This window comes from Procambarus clarkii, chromosome 76 (genome assembly GCF_040958095.1).
Source record: "Procambarus clarkii isolate CNS0578487 chromosome 76, FALCON_Pclarkii_2.0, whole genome shotgun sequence".
Lineage (NCBI taxonomy): Eukaryota > Metazoa > Arthropoda > Malacostraca > Decapoda > Cambaridae > Procambarus > Procambarus clarkii.
Window position 1 is genome coordinate 28,095,399 of NC_091225.1, and position 18,549 is coordinate 28,113,947.

Sequence of the window (18,549 nt, forward strand, 5' to 3'; positions counted from 1 at the left end):
ACGACACAGCCTAGGGGGCCCCAGCATGATCAGCAATAGCTTCTTGTTGGGTGTCCTGCCTCTAACTGTGGCTCCATGGTGGGTGTGGGGGCACATTTGTGAATGAATGTTTCTTTTTTATCCTCATGTTAAATTCTGTTTCTCCTTTACCTTCTCAGGCTCGTGGGGTGGGCGACCAAGCCCCCGAGTCTGTCCGTGTTGGAAGACCGGGCTCTGCAGCCTCCGCTGCATTGGGCCCCGACCTTGCTCCTCCATTGGCCAGAATGTTTTGGCAGTAATGTGCATTTACAAAGGTGAAATGTAATTCTGATCAGCTTTCATATATACTTTATACACATTCATATACATACACACACATATATACATATATACATACATATATACACACACACACATGCATTCACATACATTTGTCTCTTTTACTCTGACAGGGTGAGATGATGATAGAGAAACTAGTGTGCAATTAAGTGCTTAATCACTGAAGGTGATTAAGGTGCTTTTACAAGCTCAGGTTATATAGTTACATCACATACATACATTGTATAATTGATACATTACATGGTTAATCTTGGGTATAAGTCCAATATATCAAGTGTTCCAGTACTCATATAGTAATTACACAGTTCAGCATACCTTAGCCCAGGAGGGCGAAAGTCAGTCAATCTACAATATAATGTTCAAGAGAGTGCATGTTTTCTCTTTCACAAAGTTGACACATTGTGTACTCGACATTTGGGTTTTGAGAAAGCTGCCAGATACGTCTATATCGCAGGCGTATTCTGGCCACTATAACATCACATTGCCAGGTTCTTGTTCTATAGTCCCATATGTGAATGTCTCCTCACGATATCCATCATAATATTTAATGCTACAACTTTCAGGTCTTTGTGAATTTGTTAGGTTGGTGAGATCTGCATTAGATATTTGTTTAAGTATTCTCTTTGTCACTGCTAATGAAACACCCATATCAATTTCTACCACTGGTTTTCTACAGGCTTTCTTTGCAAGCATATCAACAGAGTCATGCCTTGAGATGCCAACATGTGATGGTATCCATAGGAATTTAATTTCAAATCTGTTTTCTTTAGCAGCTAAAACATTCATTCGAATATCACTGACTATTTTCTGGGTGTCACTACTATGTGCGTTCAATGCCAGGAGTGCACTCTGCGAGTCACAGTATAAAAGTCCACTGCCTTTGTCTTTTAAAAATTCAGTGGCAAGGTATATGCCTGCAAGTTCGGTTTGAGTTGTACTTGCCCAGTCATTGACGTGCTTCATTGCTGTATGTGTTCAAATATATTACATGCACATTCGGTACATCGTCCACATTCTTCTACAGAGCCGTCGGTATAGCACTGATACACATCGTTACCCATACTCTGAGTACTGTCAGTGATGCTTTTCAGTGTTAACTGTTTTAATAATGTAGAGTGCACATTATCCTAATTGCATTGTCCCTCTTACGGTCGTGCACATCCTTGTTAAATATCCTGACTTCCGGGACGAGCTTGTGTCTTGTTTTCCGACCGTCCCTCGCTGTTGTTTGTATCTTAATGGTATTCTTGGTGACTCGGATACTTTTGATATCGTTCACCTTATGCGTTTCTGTTCTCGTATTAGCGTCCTTGGTGATATTTAGCGCCCTCTGGTTATCCCACACATTTGTTAGTGCTACATAACCTTCCCGGTTTGGTGCCTTCTTTTTGATAATTACTTACTTCTGCCTTTCCCTCAACTCTTCGTCGTCTTGATGCTCTTCACTGTACTAGGCTACGCCTCAGTTCTGGTGCCTTTCGTTTGATTCCTACCCAGAGCCTGTATGTTGTAACCGGCATCCTGTGTCTACAGGATCAGTGTGATCGTTACTGTCTTCACTACTTTGCGCGGTCCCTACAACACCCTCACTCTTGCTAATGTCGTACTTTGACCATTACCCCTCCTGTAGACCCTGTTCCCTTTCACCACCTTCCCCTTTCTGTGTGACTGTCTTGCTGGCAAGGTTCTCTCTCTCGGATCGTCTTGCAAATGTTTTTCCTTGTGTCATTCCATCTTTGCCCCTATAGTGGGTCCCTATTCCTAAGTTTTGACCTCACATGAGTAAAGCTTTTACCCCTCCTACAGTTCTGAAACGAATTTTCCTTGCTCACTTTTATTCACACTCCTGCTTTATCTCCATCTTCACAGATGTATCCAAGTCTGCCGATGATGTAGGCTACTCTGTTGTATTTCCTGACTGCACCTGTATGTGTCGCCTGCCTCTGGAGGCATCTTCATGGCAGAACTCAATGTAATTTTGAATGCTCTTCGTGAACTGCTTTCTCGCTGTCAATCTTCCTTTGTTGTAATAGACTCGCAGTGCCCTAATGGCTCTGGAATCCTCTAATCCTGTCCATCTTGTAGTCGTCGAAATTCAATAATGACTGTTTCTTATCTCCTGTAGATTTCAGACAGTCGAGTTTTGCTGGGTTCCCAGTCAAATAGGCGTTTCCTTAAATGTGCGTGCTGATGCTGTTGCGAAGGAGGCTAGCCGCACTTGACCCATTTCCCGCAAAGGTATTCCTTATTTCGACTTCTACCCAGTTATTCATTCCTCAATCCTTGCCCGGTGACAGGATCACTGATCTTCTGTTACTGGTAACAAGCTGTGTGCTCTTAAGGGTAGCATGTCACCACGGCCTTTCTCTTACCACCAAAACCGGCGGTGGGAAATGGCTCTCGCGAGATTATGTATTGGTCATACCCGTTTAACCACTTAACTGCGCCAACCGAGTATTCTCGATTGGTGCAGTGCTGCGCCAACCTCGAGAAAACTCTTTGATTTTTCGGTACCAATTCTAAATGTGTACGAGGTTGGTTGTGTACGAAATGGACTCTTAGGACCTCCAGTGAGAGGCAGCCATCTTGGAAAAAATTCCCAGAATGCCCTAGGGCTGCTGGCTGGGTTAGTACTGAATAAGCAACCATGGGTGTCGCACGCGCCTCTGGCTCCCAAACACCTGTCTGTGGTGGTGTTGAAAGATCATGCTCTGTCAGTGAAATTCAAACCTTATTGTTTTAAGAACATTAGGGTCATAATATTGGTGAAGCTATGCACAATAAGGACCTAACGCAAAGGTTGGATGCAAGTGATACAGCACCTATGAGGACGATACAGCAAGCGTATCCAGTTGTAGCTCTGAGCGTCACCCTTGCAATCCTATGCTATCTACAATATATTTAGATGATACATAGACGAATCGTTTTCTGCCTTCAGTGATGATGCATCTGATACAAGTAGCATAGATGAACAGTGTTAGTGGCTTCCATGGTGGTGTTTTCCATAGATATTTTCAAGAATACCTGAATCTCTTCCTAACTGACGGACATTTTGAGGCTAGCTGAATCTCTTTCTGACTGACAGACACTCGTGAGGCAAACTGAATCTTTTCCTGTGAGGGATCATACAAAGCGACCTTTTCAAGACTACCTTACAAATTTATCTTTTTCCATAACCTTTTCAATACTACCTTATGCTTTACAAGCTTGGCCCCCTCCCGGCTCAGCTTGTTGATGCCGTGAGGGGGCTTAGTGGGCGGCTGCCGGAGTGTGATGCTCCTTGGGGCAGTCCTCTGTCCTTTTGTAGCCTTGTGGTCCTGCTGCCGTCCTCTCCAATTGTGCTGAGCGACTTTTCCTTTCCATTCTGTTTCGTTTTTCTCTCCACTCTTCTCCTATCTGCTTGTCGTTTCCTGCCGACCTTTTGCTTGTTTTCGTTATTTCTTTAGACTTCCTCTATTTTGACGCCCGGGTGCTCTTGCACCTGTAGAACTGTAGTACCCAACGTCGAGAGTGAGGGGAACCTTTTATTGTCAATCCCCCTTTCGTCACTGAACCCGACCTCGACGGACTGTCGGTTCTTAAGGTGGCGGTTTGTGGGGCGTATACTAGTGATGCACCCCTAGGTGGCCCAGGCATGATCGGCTATAGCGTCTTGTTGGATGTCCTGCCTCTAATTGTGGCTCCTTGGTGGGTGTGGGGGGCACATTTGTGAATGAATATTTCTTTTTTGTTGCGATGTTAACCGATGTTTCAGTTTCTCCTTTACCTTCTCAGGCTTGTGGGGTGGGCGACCAAGCCCCCGAGTCTGTCCGTGTTGGAAGACCGGGCTCTGTAGCCTCTGCTGCATTGGGCCCTGACCTTGCTCCTCCTTTGGACTCTGACTCCTCCCCTCAGCTCCCCTCCCTCCCTCTTGTGGTTGGGTCGAGCCCCATGCCCCCAGTGGTGACTACCTCGTCCCCTGGCACGGCTCCGTTTCTAGTTGTAACTACTGCTCCTTTTAACCCCCCTCTTTCTCTGGGGGTTCTCAACGCCGTCCACGACACGGCCGCCCTCACCCGATTCCTTCCCGTTCTGATACCTATCAAGCCTTGTTTGGTCCCGCTTCGTGGACCAAATATTTTGATCTCCTCCCTCTTGATTCTGCGCCTCCTGATTATTTCTCCCTCCATTGACATCTCGTTGATTCCTTGGATGGGTCTGTTACCTTCAACCCCACTTGTCTCGGTACACGTGTCATTGCTGTTCCTTCTCAGGATGCAGCTTCCCGCTTGGCTGCCTTATCCTGCCTTGGCGAGACCCCTGTTCGGGTCTCAAAGAACGCTCAGTTGAATGCCAGTGTTGGCACTATTCTCCTCCCGCCCCATGTTGCGAACGGTTTTCGGAATCTGCGGGACTGCCACGACGATATTCGACATATCCTTGATGCCCAGGGCCATTCTATTCTCCAGGCGGACACGTTTACTCGTCCCCCTCGTGGTAGTCGCCATGAACCCCTTCGGGTTGTGAAGATTACCTTTGATGGCCGGACCCTTCCACCCTCTGTCATTCTTGCTGGTGCCAGGTGCTCTGTCCAGGAGTAAATTCCTTCTAGGCTCTGTAACAAGTGCTGGAGGTTTGGGCATAGTGCCCTCCGCTGCTCTGGGACTGTCTCTGTCCTTTGTGTGGTGGCGAAGGTTACTTTACCTCAGAGTGCACTTCTCCCCAGGCTCGTTGCCTCAACTGCAGTGAGGCCCATCCTACCTTCTACCGTGCATGTGTCCATTACAATCTTGAGGCAGCCGTCCTCAACTTGAAGCACCGGGAGCGTTTATCTTTTCCTGAGGCGAGGCGCCAGGTTCGCTGGCTCCCGCCTTATGCTAATATCTCTTTTGCTCGTGTGTTGCGTTCTTCCTCTCCTCGTCCTTCCCACCTTCCTCAGACTCACAACCGTTTCCGGGCCTTTGGACCCTGATATGCCCACTGCCCCCTCCTCTGTTCCTTTCAGTTTTGTCCCGAAGGGTCCACTTCCTGGTCCTCTGTCTGGGGTTCCCCTTCTTTCTACCCGGTCTGTCATGTCTCCTGTGTCTTCTTCCTCGTCTCCCTCCGATCCTCCTTCCCATCCTTCCCCTCCGTCTCTTGACTCTCTCCGCTGCCTGTCGGTGTGGGCTGGTGTCCATCGCTCTCCAAACGGCCGTTGTGTGCACTCTCGTTCAGCTTCTCCTGTTGAGACGCTAGAATCCGTTGCCCGGTACGTAGTTGCAGGGACACCTGTCTCTTTAAGTCAGAAGCGTAAGCCTGGCTCCTCTCCTTCCTCCTCCCCGGCGGGTAAGAAGGTTTCGCTTTCTTCCTCGGCCCCTACTTTTGCCTCTATCGCTCCTTCCCCTCCCATTTCGGTGGTTGCGCCCCCTGTTCCTGCTATGGAGGTTTCTTTGGCCCCCGCTTCCCTCTCGGTTGCTGCCCTTTCTGAGTTGCGCTCCCCTCTTTCTCCTCCCCCTCTTCCTGCTGCTGTCCTTGACTGCTCCTCTCGGTTGCCTCCTCCGGACCCCACCTGTCCACCTCTGATCTGTTTTCCCGCTTCCTTCCCTCCGTCTTTGCTCAGTTTACCCATGCCCCCTAACCCTGACTTTGCTGACCCTGATCCCGACCCCTGACATTCTTTAATGTGCTGTGTTGCTCTTTCGCCTTTGTTTCTTCCTTGTTCTCTGTTGTTGTCCTTTCTCTTCTCGTCGATATATATTCTTCAATGGAACGTTCGAAGTTATTATGCCAATTTCCTTGAACTCCAACTTCTGATTTCTCGGTTTTCGCCCCTTTGTGTCTGTTTCCTGGAGCCGATGCTTGGTGCTCGTCCTGGTCGTTTTCGTGGCTATTCCTTTCTCTCCCCCCCCCCCCTCCAGAACAGCTGGGGCTCCTAACTCTTCTGCTCTCTTGATTCGCTCTGATGTTCCCTTTGTCCCCTTACTTTTTCCTTAGTCTCTCCATTCTTCTGCTGCTCGTATCTTTGTGGGGAAATGGTACACTGTTCCATTTATCTCCCCCTGAGTGTCCCGCTTTCTCTTCCTGATCTGAAACACTTACTGGACTTCTTGCCAGAGCCTGTGCTCCTGCTGGGTGATTTCAATTGTCATCATTCCCTTTGGGGTGATGTTCTGATGAACACCCGGGGTCGCCTTCTTGAGATGTTTATCCTCTCTTCTTCCCTGTCTCTTCTGAATTCTGGTGAGCCCATGCATTTGGACTCTCGGACTCGCACCCTTTCCGGTCTTGATCTTTCTCTTTGCACTTCTTCTCTTTACTTAGATTTCAAGTGGCAGGTTCGTGATGACCTCCATGGCAGTGACCATTTCCCCATCCTTGTTTCCTTTTTCTCTTTTCGCCCTCCCCTCTCCTTCCCTAGGTGGCAGTTTGCGAAAGCGGACTGGAACCTCTTTACCCTCAGTGCTACTGTCTCTGTCATGAAAAAATAGGAGAGAGCGAGGGAGAGGCAGAAGGGAGAGGTCACTGTCTTCGACGCTGCCCTCTGCTCTATTCCTCGCTCTTCCTCTCAGGGTACACAGAAGTGCGTTCCCTGGTGGAATGCAGACTGTGCTCGGGCTGTCCGCTGTAAGCGTGCAGCCTGGAAGAGACACCGCCGTCAGCATATGGCCGATTCTTTTTCTTTTCGTTTGGAAGGTGAGTGTGGTGGCCCATAGGGCCATCCGTACAGCTAAACGTGAATGTTGGGCATCTTATGTCTCGACAATTACGTCCGAAACCCCTCTGGCCCAGATCTGGAAGTGTATCCGCAAGATAGCGGGTAAGTTCGTTCCCGATGTTTCACCGGTCCTTCACCTCCATGATACTCTTGTGGCGGACCCGTTGCAGGTCGCTTCCGAACTGGGTTCCCACTTTTCTTCTGTTAGCTCTGGTCTTCATCTTCCCCAATCTTTCCTTCTTCGTAAACCTGTCCTTGAGTCTCGTCCTTTAGATTTCTGCACTCATCTTCTGCTTCCCTATAATGATCCCTTCTCTCTCTCTGAACTTCGTTCTGCCCTGGCCCTCTGCGGTTCTACGGCGGCGGGCTCCGATGGTATTCATTATGAGATGCTTCGCCATCTCCCTCCGAGCACGCCTCAGTATTTACTGAGTCTGTATAATCGGATCTGGGAGTCGTCGTCAGTCCCTGAGGACTGGCTCAATGCCGTTGTCCTCCCTGTTCGCAAACCGGGGTCTCTGGGTACTTCCCCTAAGGACTTTCGCCCTATTGCTCTCACAAGTTGTGTCTGCAAACTCTTTGAACGTATGGTTAACGTTCGTCTGATGTGGTTCCTGGAACACCATCACCTCCTCTTCCCTTCTCAATTTGGTTTCTGCAAGTGCCGCAGCACGACAGATGTCCTGGTGAACTTGGAGGTCTATATTCGTACTGCTTTTACTGCAAAGACCTCCGTTGTTGCCGTCCTTTTTGACCTGGAAAAGGCTTACGACACCACTTGGCGTTATCATATCCTATCTCAACTTCATTCTTTTGGCCTTCGTGGTCATCGCCCTCTCTTTCTCCACAGCTTCCTCTCTCGTCGTTCCTTTCGGGTGCGCCTTGGTACCGCTCTCTCTCCCTCTTTTCAGCAATACGAAGGTGTGCCCCAGGGTAGTGTTCTGAGCACTACTCTTTTTCTGGTTGCCCTCAATGGTCTTCTTTCCTCTCTTCCTTCTGGTGTCTTCTCCGCTCTCTATGTCGATGATCTTACCCTTTGTTGTCAGGGTGATGATTCGCCTCTCCTTCAACGCCGGCTTCAACTTGCAATTGATGCCGTGTCATCTTGGGCCACAGGTCATGGCTTCAAGTTCTCTACTTCTAAGACTTGTGCCATGACTTTTACGCGGAAACGGGTTGTTCTTCGTCCCTCTTTGTCCCTTTATGGTCATCCCTTTGAATACAAAGATTCCGCGAAGCTTTTGGGGTTATTCCTTGACACTCGTTTGTCTTGGTCTCCCCATATCTCTTACCTCCGTGTTGAGTGCTCTAAGGCCCTTACCCTCCTTCAGGTCTTGTCCTATACTTCTTGGGGTTCAGATAGGCTCGCTCTCCTTGCTTTGCATTCCTCTCTCGTCCTGTCTAAGCTCGATTATGGTTGCCCTGCTTACTCGTCTGCTTCTCTTTCTACTCTTCGCCGGCTTGATGCTTTGCACCATACTGGGTTGCGCCTCAGTTCTGGTGCCTTTCGTTCGACTCCCATCCTTAGCTTGTATGTTGACACTGGCTTCCTGTCTCTCCAGGACCGCCGTGATTGCTACTGTCTTCGCTATCTTGCGCGGTCCTTGCAACATCCTTCCTCTCGCCTCTGTCATGCTTTAACTTTTACCCCTCCGGCGGTTCCTGTTCCTTTTCACCACCTCCCTCTTTCTGTCCGGTTATCTCGCCTACAGGATTCTCTTTCCATTCGTATTTCTGATGTTTCTCCTCGTGTTGTTCCTTCTTTGCCCCCGTGGAGGGTTGAGGGCTTCCGCGGTTTTGTACATCCTTGACCCGTATCACTAAAGCTTTTACCCCTCCTACGGTTCTAAAACGCCTTTTCCTCGAGCACTTTTCTTCTCACTCCCGCTCCGTTTCTGTCTTCACCGATGGGTCCAAGTCAGTGGACAGTGTTGGCTACTCTGTTGTTTTTCCTGATTGCACTTATATGTGTCGCTTGCCTCCGGAGACTAGCATCTTTACAGCGGAACTTTATGCTATTCTCTATGCTCTTCGTCTCCTGCTTTCTCGTTGTCAGTCTTCCTTTGTAGTTGTTGTTGACTCTCGTAATGCCCTCATGGCTCTCGGGTCCTTTAATCCGGTTCATCCAGTAGTTGTCGAGATCCAGCATTGGCTGTTTCTCGTTCACAGTAAATTTAAGTTGGTTGAGTTCTGTTGGGTTCCCAGCCATATTGGTGTGTCTTTAAATGAGCGTGCGGATGCTGCCGCCAAGGAAGCTGTCCGCTCTTGTCCCATCTCTCGTAAAGGCATTCCGTATTCCGACTTTTACCCGGTTATCCATTCCTCAGTCCTTACCCGTTGGCAGGCTTCTTGGTTGTCTGTTACTGGTAACAAGCTACGTACTCTTAAATGTTGTGTTTCCTCGTGGCCGTCCTCCTTCCACCGTAACCGGCGGTGGGAAACAGCTCTGGCGAGGTTGCGTATTGGCCATTCTCGCTTAACCCATGGTCACTTGATGGAGCGCCGCCCTGCTCCTTATTGTCCTCGTTGCATTGTCCCTCTTACGGTCGTGCATGTCCTTCTTGAATGTCCTGACTTCCAGGACGAGCGTGTGTCTTGCTTTCCGACCGCCCCTCGCAGTCACCTGTCCCTCGATAGAATTCTTGGTGACTCGGATACTTTTGATATCGTTCGCCTTATGCGTTTTTGTTCTCGTATTGGCATCCTTGGTGATATTTTGCGTATTTGATGGTGCTACATAGCCTTCCCGGTTTGGTGCCTTCTTTTGATAATTACTACTTACTACTGGGCATCTTATGTCTCCTCCACTACGTCTGTTATATATGGGGAGTGTTTGTACTATGGGGCCTAGTATTATCTGGATGTAGGGGCAGTAGTAAGCATTAAGAGTTATCAATGTGGGAGATCTAAAAGGCCCGGCCCCCAAATAAAACTATAAGCAGTGCTGAATACTTGGCTACACACAAGGTCAGTCTAGAGGTTGATTTAAGATCTACACAGGAAGAACTGATACTCTCTTACTTCACTTATTTATTAACCCCTTAACAACCCCCCATATACATTCACACCAATAACAAAAATAATAATTACTTTACCACACTATCTTACGTTAAAAGCCTTGGTCCACATAAGCAGGACACAAGGTTTTACACTGAAAACAAGCTAGGGTAAAGTTCTACTAAGGAAACACTTGAAGCTAGAGTCAGCTTAGGGTAGGGAGACCACGTGGTTTCACTGGGACCCCCTTTAGAATAACTAGTAATATAAACTCTAAAAACACCTACTACACACAAAGTATACTACTCTACACATAGAACACGTGTATGCCAGAAATTGAATAATGTACACAGTATATACTTAGCTTGAACAAGACACAGAAATAAGGAAACGAGGAGGAAGGGTAGGAGGATCCTGTCCACACCACGCCAGCTCAGAGAAAGAAAGACTCAGTCTCCTTTCCCCCAGCTGGCTCGCTGCCGGCAGACTGCTCAATTAATCGTACCGCAGCCCTATACCCAGTTTACTCAGGTTTAACTTTACAAATGATTAGAAAGTATCATTAAACATAGTTGGTGCCTATGTTATTATTTAATAATCAACCCCAAGCTCAGTCTTAAATGCTCTTTGGAAAACAAGAATAGTCTTATGTCTAGCAGGGAAGATACAAACAAGTGCACCTCGTGATGCGTTTTCAATACTAAAAGGCAGTTTATTAGCTCAGTTTTGACCTCTGGTTTCCACTGAGGAACCCAGGGTCGTAACAACGTCCGAAACTCTTCTGCCACAGATCTGGAAGCATATCCGCAAGATAGCAGGTAAGTTCGTTCCTGATGTTTCACCTGTCCTTCACCTCCATGGTACTCTTGTGGCGGACCCGTTGCAGGTCGCTACCGAACTGGGTTCCCACTTTTCTTCTGTTAGCTCTGGTCTTCATCTTCCCCAATCTTTCCTTCTTCGTAAACCTGTCCTTGAGTCTCGTCCTTTGGATTTCTGCACTCATCTTCGGCTTCCCTATAACAATCCCTTCTCTCTCTCTGAACTTCGTTCTGCCCTCTGCGGTTCTACGGCGGCAGGCTCCGATGCTATTCATTATGAGATGCTTCGCCATCTCCCTCCGTGCACGTCTCGGTATTTACTGAGTCTGTATAATCGGATCTGGGAGTCGTCGTCAGTCCCTGAGGACTGGCTCGATGCCGTTGTCCTCCCTGTTCGCAAACTAGGGTCTCTGGGAACATCTCCTAAGGACTTTTGCCCTATTGTCCTCACAAGTTGTGTCTGCAAACTCTTTGAACGTATGGTTAACGTTCGTCTGATGTGGTTCCTGGAACACCATCACCTCCTCTCCCCTTCTCAATTTGGTTTCCGCAAGTGCCGCAGCACGACTGATGTCCTGGTGAACTCGGAGGTCTATATTCCTACTGCTTTTGCTGCGAAGACCTCCATTGTTGCCAGCCCGTCAGATGTTGTGTCCATCATACACTCACTAAAAACCAAAGCTGGGAACATCAGTGAAATCCCATCCATTGTATACAAGAGCGCCTCCCATGCCCTTGCGCCACCTATAGCTCTGCTGTTCAACAAATCCCTTGAGTGTCATACCTTCCCTGATATCCTTAAAAAGCAAGAGTAACGCCAGTTCATAAAGGAGGTAATCCGGCAGACATAAACTATAGACCAATATCGAACCTACCCATACTATCAAAAATATTTGAAAAAATTATCTACAAACAGCTCTACTCCTATCTCGTAAAATTCGACATTCTTAGCCCCTGTCAGTTTGGCTTCCGCTCCCAAAAGAGTACCAACGACGCAATTATTAGTCTCCTTGATATAATTTACTCAGCCCTTGACAAAAATGAGTTTCCAATTGGACTCTTCATTGACCTGAGAAAGGCCTTTGATACTGTTAATCACGATTACCTCTTATGTAAACTCCATCATTATGGAATCCGAGGCCATGCACTGGACTATATCCAATCCTATCTTAGTGATAGACACCAATGTGTAGCCATCAATAATATAATCTCTCCCATTCTACCAATAACCGTTGGAGTGCCACAGGGCAGCATCTTGGGACCTCTTCTATTTCTTATATACATTAATGATCTGCCTAATGTCTCTAACATTCTGAAACCTATTTTGTTTGCTGATGATACTACCCTCATCTACTCCAACCCCAACCCACATACTCTAAATGATGTTGTTAATAATGAACTAAAAAAAGTCCACTTATGGATGTCAACCAACAAACTAACACTTAACATAAAAAAGACCTACTAAATCCTTTTTGGAAGCAAATCTACAAATGCAATTCAGCTTCAGATTGACAATGTAAACATTAGCAATAAAAATGATGGAAAGTTTCTTGGCATATTCCTAGACAAGAGACTCAACTTCAGTACCCATATACAACACATAACTAAGAAAGTCTCTAAAACAGTTGGTATACTCTCCAAAATCAGATATTATGTACCTAACTCTGCTCTCATCTCTCTATATTATGCACTAATCTATCCCTATCTCAACTATGGTATCTGTGCATGGGGTTCAACCACTGCAAACCACCTCAAGTCCATCATCACCCAGCAAAAATCTGCTATCAGAATAATATCAAATTCTGCTTTCAGACAACACACAGCCCCCTTGTTTAACTCCCTGAACATGCTAAACATAATCTCACTCCACAAATTCTCTTGTGTCAACTACATTTACAAAACCCTGTTCTTAAATGCAAATCCTTGTCTGAAACTCTTCCTGGACAGATGTAATAGGACCCATTATCACCACACCAGAAATAAATATCTCTTTGATATCCCCAGAGTTAAACTTAATCTGTGTAAACACTTTGCAAATAAAGGGACCCAGTTTATGGAACTCACTCCCTACTGAATTGAAAAGCTGTCCAACTTTTACATCATTCAAAATCAATACTAAAAAGTACCTAATTTCATCTTCATAGTTTTTCACTTTTTGCCTTAAAATTGCACTGTATCTATTGCTACCCAATCTCCCAACCTTTATGTTCCCAATTTGAACATCTTTACCATTGTGATCATTGCTGTTTTCTTATATGTGCTGCCAATCTGCTGTATGGTGTTTATAAATCTTGTTTATCTGTATCTTTTGCTACCCAGTCTCCCAATCTTTATGTACCCAATCTGAACATCTTTACCATTGTGATCATTGCTGTCTTATATGTGCTGTCAATCTGCTGTATGGTGTCTATTAATCTTGTTTAAATTACTAATCAAGCTGTCAATGTAATCAATCAGAGCTTTAATATAACAATGAGCTTTAATATACTTACTTAGCTCTCTCATCTCATTTTTCTCTTGCAATGTATCTTTATCATTTATCAATTCTGAAAGAAACTACCTACTTAAAATTATCTGCTAGATTAAGGACCTGCCCAAAACGCTGCGCGTACTAGTGGCTTTACAAGAATGTAAATACTGTACTATCCAATGTATTCTCACAAACCCAATGTACCTTCTTGTATATATATAAATAAATAAATAAATAAATAAATAAATAAATCCTTTTTGACCTGGAAAAGGCTTACGACACCACTTGGCGATATCATATTCTATCCCAGTTTCATTCTTTTGGCCTTCGTGGTCATCTCCCTCTCTTTCTCCACAGCTTCCTCTCTCGTCGTTCCTTTCGGGTGCGGCTTGGTACTGCTCTCTCTGCCTCTTTTCAGCAATACGAACGTGTGCCCCAGAGTAGTGTTCTGAGCACTGTCATGTTCACAGAAAATGGTACCATCCGTTTTCTATGTGTGGCGGAGCAGACGCCAGAGAGAGGAGGTAAACAAGAGAGCATACAGGACGCCCGCCAAGCTTGGTAGCTACTAGTCATGTAATCATATTAAGTATTAAAGTCAGTAACCAAGTCATGACTTTACATCAACCCTACAACCAAGACTTCCTCAGTAACACACAAACACCACATTGGCGACGAGGATGAACTGGGAACGCAGGTATTTTGTTAAACTTTAAACAAGGAAGGAGCATGCTGTCTCGCCCAGAGGAGGAAGGAGAAAATTTAAATTTTAAATTTTGCCCCGAGGGGCGAGTTTATTGGGCAGCGCCACTCATCTTGTGAGTGAACATACCGCCATAGCAGAATGTACAACACTCCCCAATAGGAAGAAAACCCGCTGGGTTGTTCATCCTGTCACTTGTACCCAGACACAGCTGGGACTTGCTTAACTGTCTCAAGTGAACAGCTCCTCAAACAAGAAGATTAACATTTATCAACCCTTAAAAGCTTACGTTATCTTGCGGGTGCAAAATGGGGAAATCTTTTAAGAACAGTATCAATATTTGACAAATAGTGTTTTCCTAACTCAAACAATGTGGGGTTTATTATTCTACAGTTATTCCTAATGTCTCTCAGGTGTTCACATTCACGTAGATAGTGGTCAAGGCGGTGTCCATCACTCTCACCACAGATTCTGCAACTTCGCTGATCAACTGTTGTTTCCATTCCAAATCTCCATGGATATTTGTATCCAAGACGGATTCTCGCTATTACAGATTCTCTCACTCGTCGTCCTCCTCTTCGGCCATACTGATTGGGATTGCCAGCTGCAACCATGTTGTACCATCGTACAGATTCACTGGTTTGTGCTTCTATCCTCCTTTCCTCAGTTACCTTGTCACGGTGATGTTGCCTGATAATACCTCTAATTTGTAGTTGAGTCTTGGGTATGAAGTATTCAATATGGTCTCCTTCAGCGCCTTCAGCAGCCAGCACATCTGCTCGTTCATTCCCACATATTCCAACATGGGAGGGGATCCACAGAAACTTGATGACTCTTCCCTGATTGGTAAGTACTCTCACAGCTCTCTTGATTTCAGCGACTATTGCAAGATTTTCTGCCTGATTTTTACTTAGGCTTTGCAGTGCTGCTTTTGAATCGGTGCAAATCACTGCACCATTAGTGTTCCGTTCAAGAAACCTTAACGCCATAACAATGGCAGTTAGCTCTGCTTGCGTTGAAGAGGCATAGTTCTCAATACGTGCTTTTTCTTCATTTCTGCGTTGGAAGGCATTATCCTTGATTACCGTGTATGCTGCACCAGCCCTGCCATTGATAGGATTAGATGACCCGTCAGTGTAGATTTGATCTAGTTCATCTCCGGCTTCTTTATAAATGTCCTCGAGATACTTGTGCCTCATTTCTTGTGGTATCATGTTGGATTTTTTCATTGCCATTTCATTGATGATGATCTTACATGAGTCATCCTCCCAGGGAGGTAACCTCTCTACAGGCAGGAGCTCACGGGCTTGCTCAAGCAGGTGAAGCTCTTCAAGGTAGCAGGCTGCTCTGTGATGCCATTTTTTGCTTCTCCTGTTTCCCCCTGAAAGTAGCACAGAGCTCAGTTTTTTCTTGGCAATATCATTGTAATGGGGATCTCTGGCTATCCTAATTGCAAGCTTAGCATTCAGCTCCTGAATTCTGCTTTTAATACTGGGAAGGGACAACTCCTCTCGTAGATTAGACGTTTTGGCAGTTCTTGGGACTCCAAGAATGATTGTCATGGCTTCATTTTGAATGCTTTCAAGCCTTTTCATATCGCTTTGGGAGTAGGTGCACAGTACTGGTGCGGCATAGTCTATGACGGAGCGCACATAGGCTGTGTACATCATTTTGAGCACGGCAATAGAGGCTCCATGTCCATTCCAGGTCATAGCTTTCAGTGCCCTGAGTCGACTTTTGCATGTTCCTATGAGTTGATTGAGCTCCTCTTTCTTTCCCTTGTTAGAGCCGACAGTGACGCCAAGGTACCGGTAGTGGTCAACCCATTCAAGTGTTACACCATTAATTTGCAGTTCTTCATTTGCTCTCCGCTTGTGATGGGAGTATGCCTTCGTCTTGTTTGTGGAGAGAGTGAAACCGAGCTCAATACATTTCCTTCCGAGGAGTTCAATGGACTGTTCAATTTTTCCCAAGGTGGGAGCTTGTATTAGGACATCATCTGCATATCCCACTTGTTGTGTTCCTTCCGGAAAATCAATATTTGCAATGGCGTTCATAAGTACATTGAATAGTGTAGGGCTTAAGACTCCGCCTTGGGGGGTCCCGAGTTCCATACTCATTGTTCTGGAGACTGCTCCATTGAAGCAAACCTTGGCTTTCCTTCCTGTGAGGTAGTCTTCAACCCATTTCATGAGTCTCCCCTTGACACCCATGCATGCAAGCTCGTCCAGGATCGCAATCCCCTGTGCTTTGTCGAAGGCTCCTTTGATGTCAACAAATACAGAGTACCTAGCCGTGTCATTAACCAAGTAATTAACTATACAATTTGCTGTGCTCCGTCCTTTAACAAATCCATTGACCCCCTTCCCTAACCTGCCTATTTTGTGCAACAGTCGGTTTAGGATGATCCTTTCAAGCATCTTGCAAGTGCATGACACGAGGCTGATAGGTCTGTAATTACCAGGGTCATTAGGCTTCGGTATGGGAATAATTATTGCGTGTTTCCATTGTGTGGGCAACACTCCACTTAGGAATGACTTGTTAAACAGGTGGAGTAGTGGATTCCCAGACACTTCACACAGTGCATTGAGTATATCGTAGGTGACGCCATCTTCACCAGGTGCTGTACTTTTACCCTTTTTCATAGCGCCCCTTACTTCTTGGGCTGTGATTGGTTCCCCATACTCGTCATCACTAGACAGTGCTCTTGTTATCCTAATTCTTCTGTCATCATGTCGCAGGAGCTGTTCCCTGCTGATTTCTGCAGGGAGGGAGGAGGAGGATGCTGCATCACTCCACTTGTGAATTAGTTCCTCAGCCTTACCCTGGGGGTCTTTGTGAGCCGCAGGCCGGGCTCTGCCCCCCTTAGCTATCTGAATTTTTGCCCACACTTATCTTGCAGATGTTTCCCGTCCAATAGAGCTAGTGAACTCAAGCCATTGTCTTTCCCGCTCTTTAATCTTCTCTTCCCTGGCTACTTGACACACTGTTTTAAACAACTCTTGGTTACTTTCAGTGGGATGTCTCCGGTACTCTCTACTCATGTCTCGCACATTTGCGTTAAGCATCTTTATGTAATCATTCTCATACCATTTTATTTTCTTCCTCTGAGGGTTACTTCGCCCAGGAGTACGGCGCGGAACTCTTAGACAGCTCTCAATTTGGTGGTTAAGGTCATCAACAAATGTGTCAATGTCTTCTGGGATTTGGTATTCCGTGAACCAGTCACTCATCCTGTTTATGAAGTGCGGCCTCATATCTGGTCCGAGTGATAACCTTTTTCTTTTATTTGTCTCTTTCCTTCTCTTGCTCATGTCGACGGTGGTAATCAGTGCCCAATGGTCACTACATAAACTGTGCACAATGTGTGTACTGGCATCCGTGTCCTGTGCATTCAGCAGGAGAGCATAATCTAATCTTCCTCCTCTGAGGTGAGTTGGCTGTTCATCACCCAGGACCCTAAGGTTTTCACTTCCCCTGACAAAGAGTGACAGTTTCCGTCCATTGACATTGGGCTGATGACAGTTGGCACCAAAGTGTGGGTGTCTGGCATTAAGGTCACCAACCAGCAGGGTAGGTTCTTCATTAACAAACTCAGGCAGTGCGTCAAGGTCAAGTTTACTCTGTGGCACATATAGGTTGATTATATGTAGAGCATTATTGTTTAAGTAAAGGGTTACTCCCAGTGATTCAAACTCATCCCCCATGTGCAGGTCATCAATAATCTGTGCGGGAATGTTGTTATTTACAAAAGTGATGAGACCCCGTTTTCTTTCCCCATGTGGCAGGGAGAACTTGCGATAACCGCTGAACCTTGGGTTGAAGTCATCACCTACCATTGTCTCCTGTAGCACTATGACGTCAGTTTGGTGTTCACGAGCGTATTGTATGATGTCATTAATTCTATTGCGAACGCCATTGCAGTTCCATTGTAGGATAGTGAGACTTTCTTCAGCATGGTTATCCATCGTGGAGGCGTTGGTCATCAGATGTGCTGTGTGTGGTGTTGTTGCTGGTGAGAGTGTGTTCACTGGTGGTGTTGTATGTGGTGTTGCACCACCGTCATGTGCTGGTGGTACTGTTTGTATGCCAGTGCCAGTGGTCAATGGTGTTGTGTACACTAGTGTCGTTGTGTTCACTGGTGGTGCTGTTGTCTTCACTGGTGGTGTTGCGTTCACTGGTGGTGCTGTTGGTGGTGTTGTGTTCACTGGTGGTGTTGTGTTCACTGGTGGTGCTGTTGGTGGTGTTGTGTTCACTGGTGGTGTTGTGTTCACTGGTGGTGGTGTGTTCACTGGTGGTGGTGTGTTCACTGGTGGTGGTGTGTTCACTGGGTCGCAATGAGTTCACTTGGGTAGCACTGAGTTTGCTGTTGTGTGCCGTGGCTCGTGTTGCATCCCCATGCACCAAGTTGCAACCTGCTGAACTCGCCTGAGGCAACTTCAGGCCCTGCAGAATGTGAAGTATGTCCTCCTGGGTCTTCTGGATTGTACATAGGGTATTCTCAAGTTTATTTTGCTTGCTTATTAGTTCTTGCATGAGTGGGTGATTTTTTATCATGTGGGTAATCATT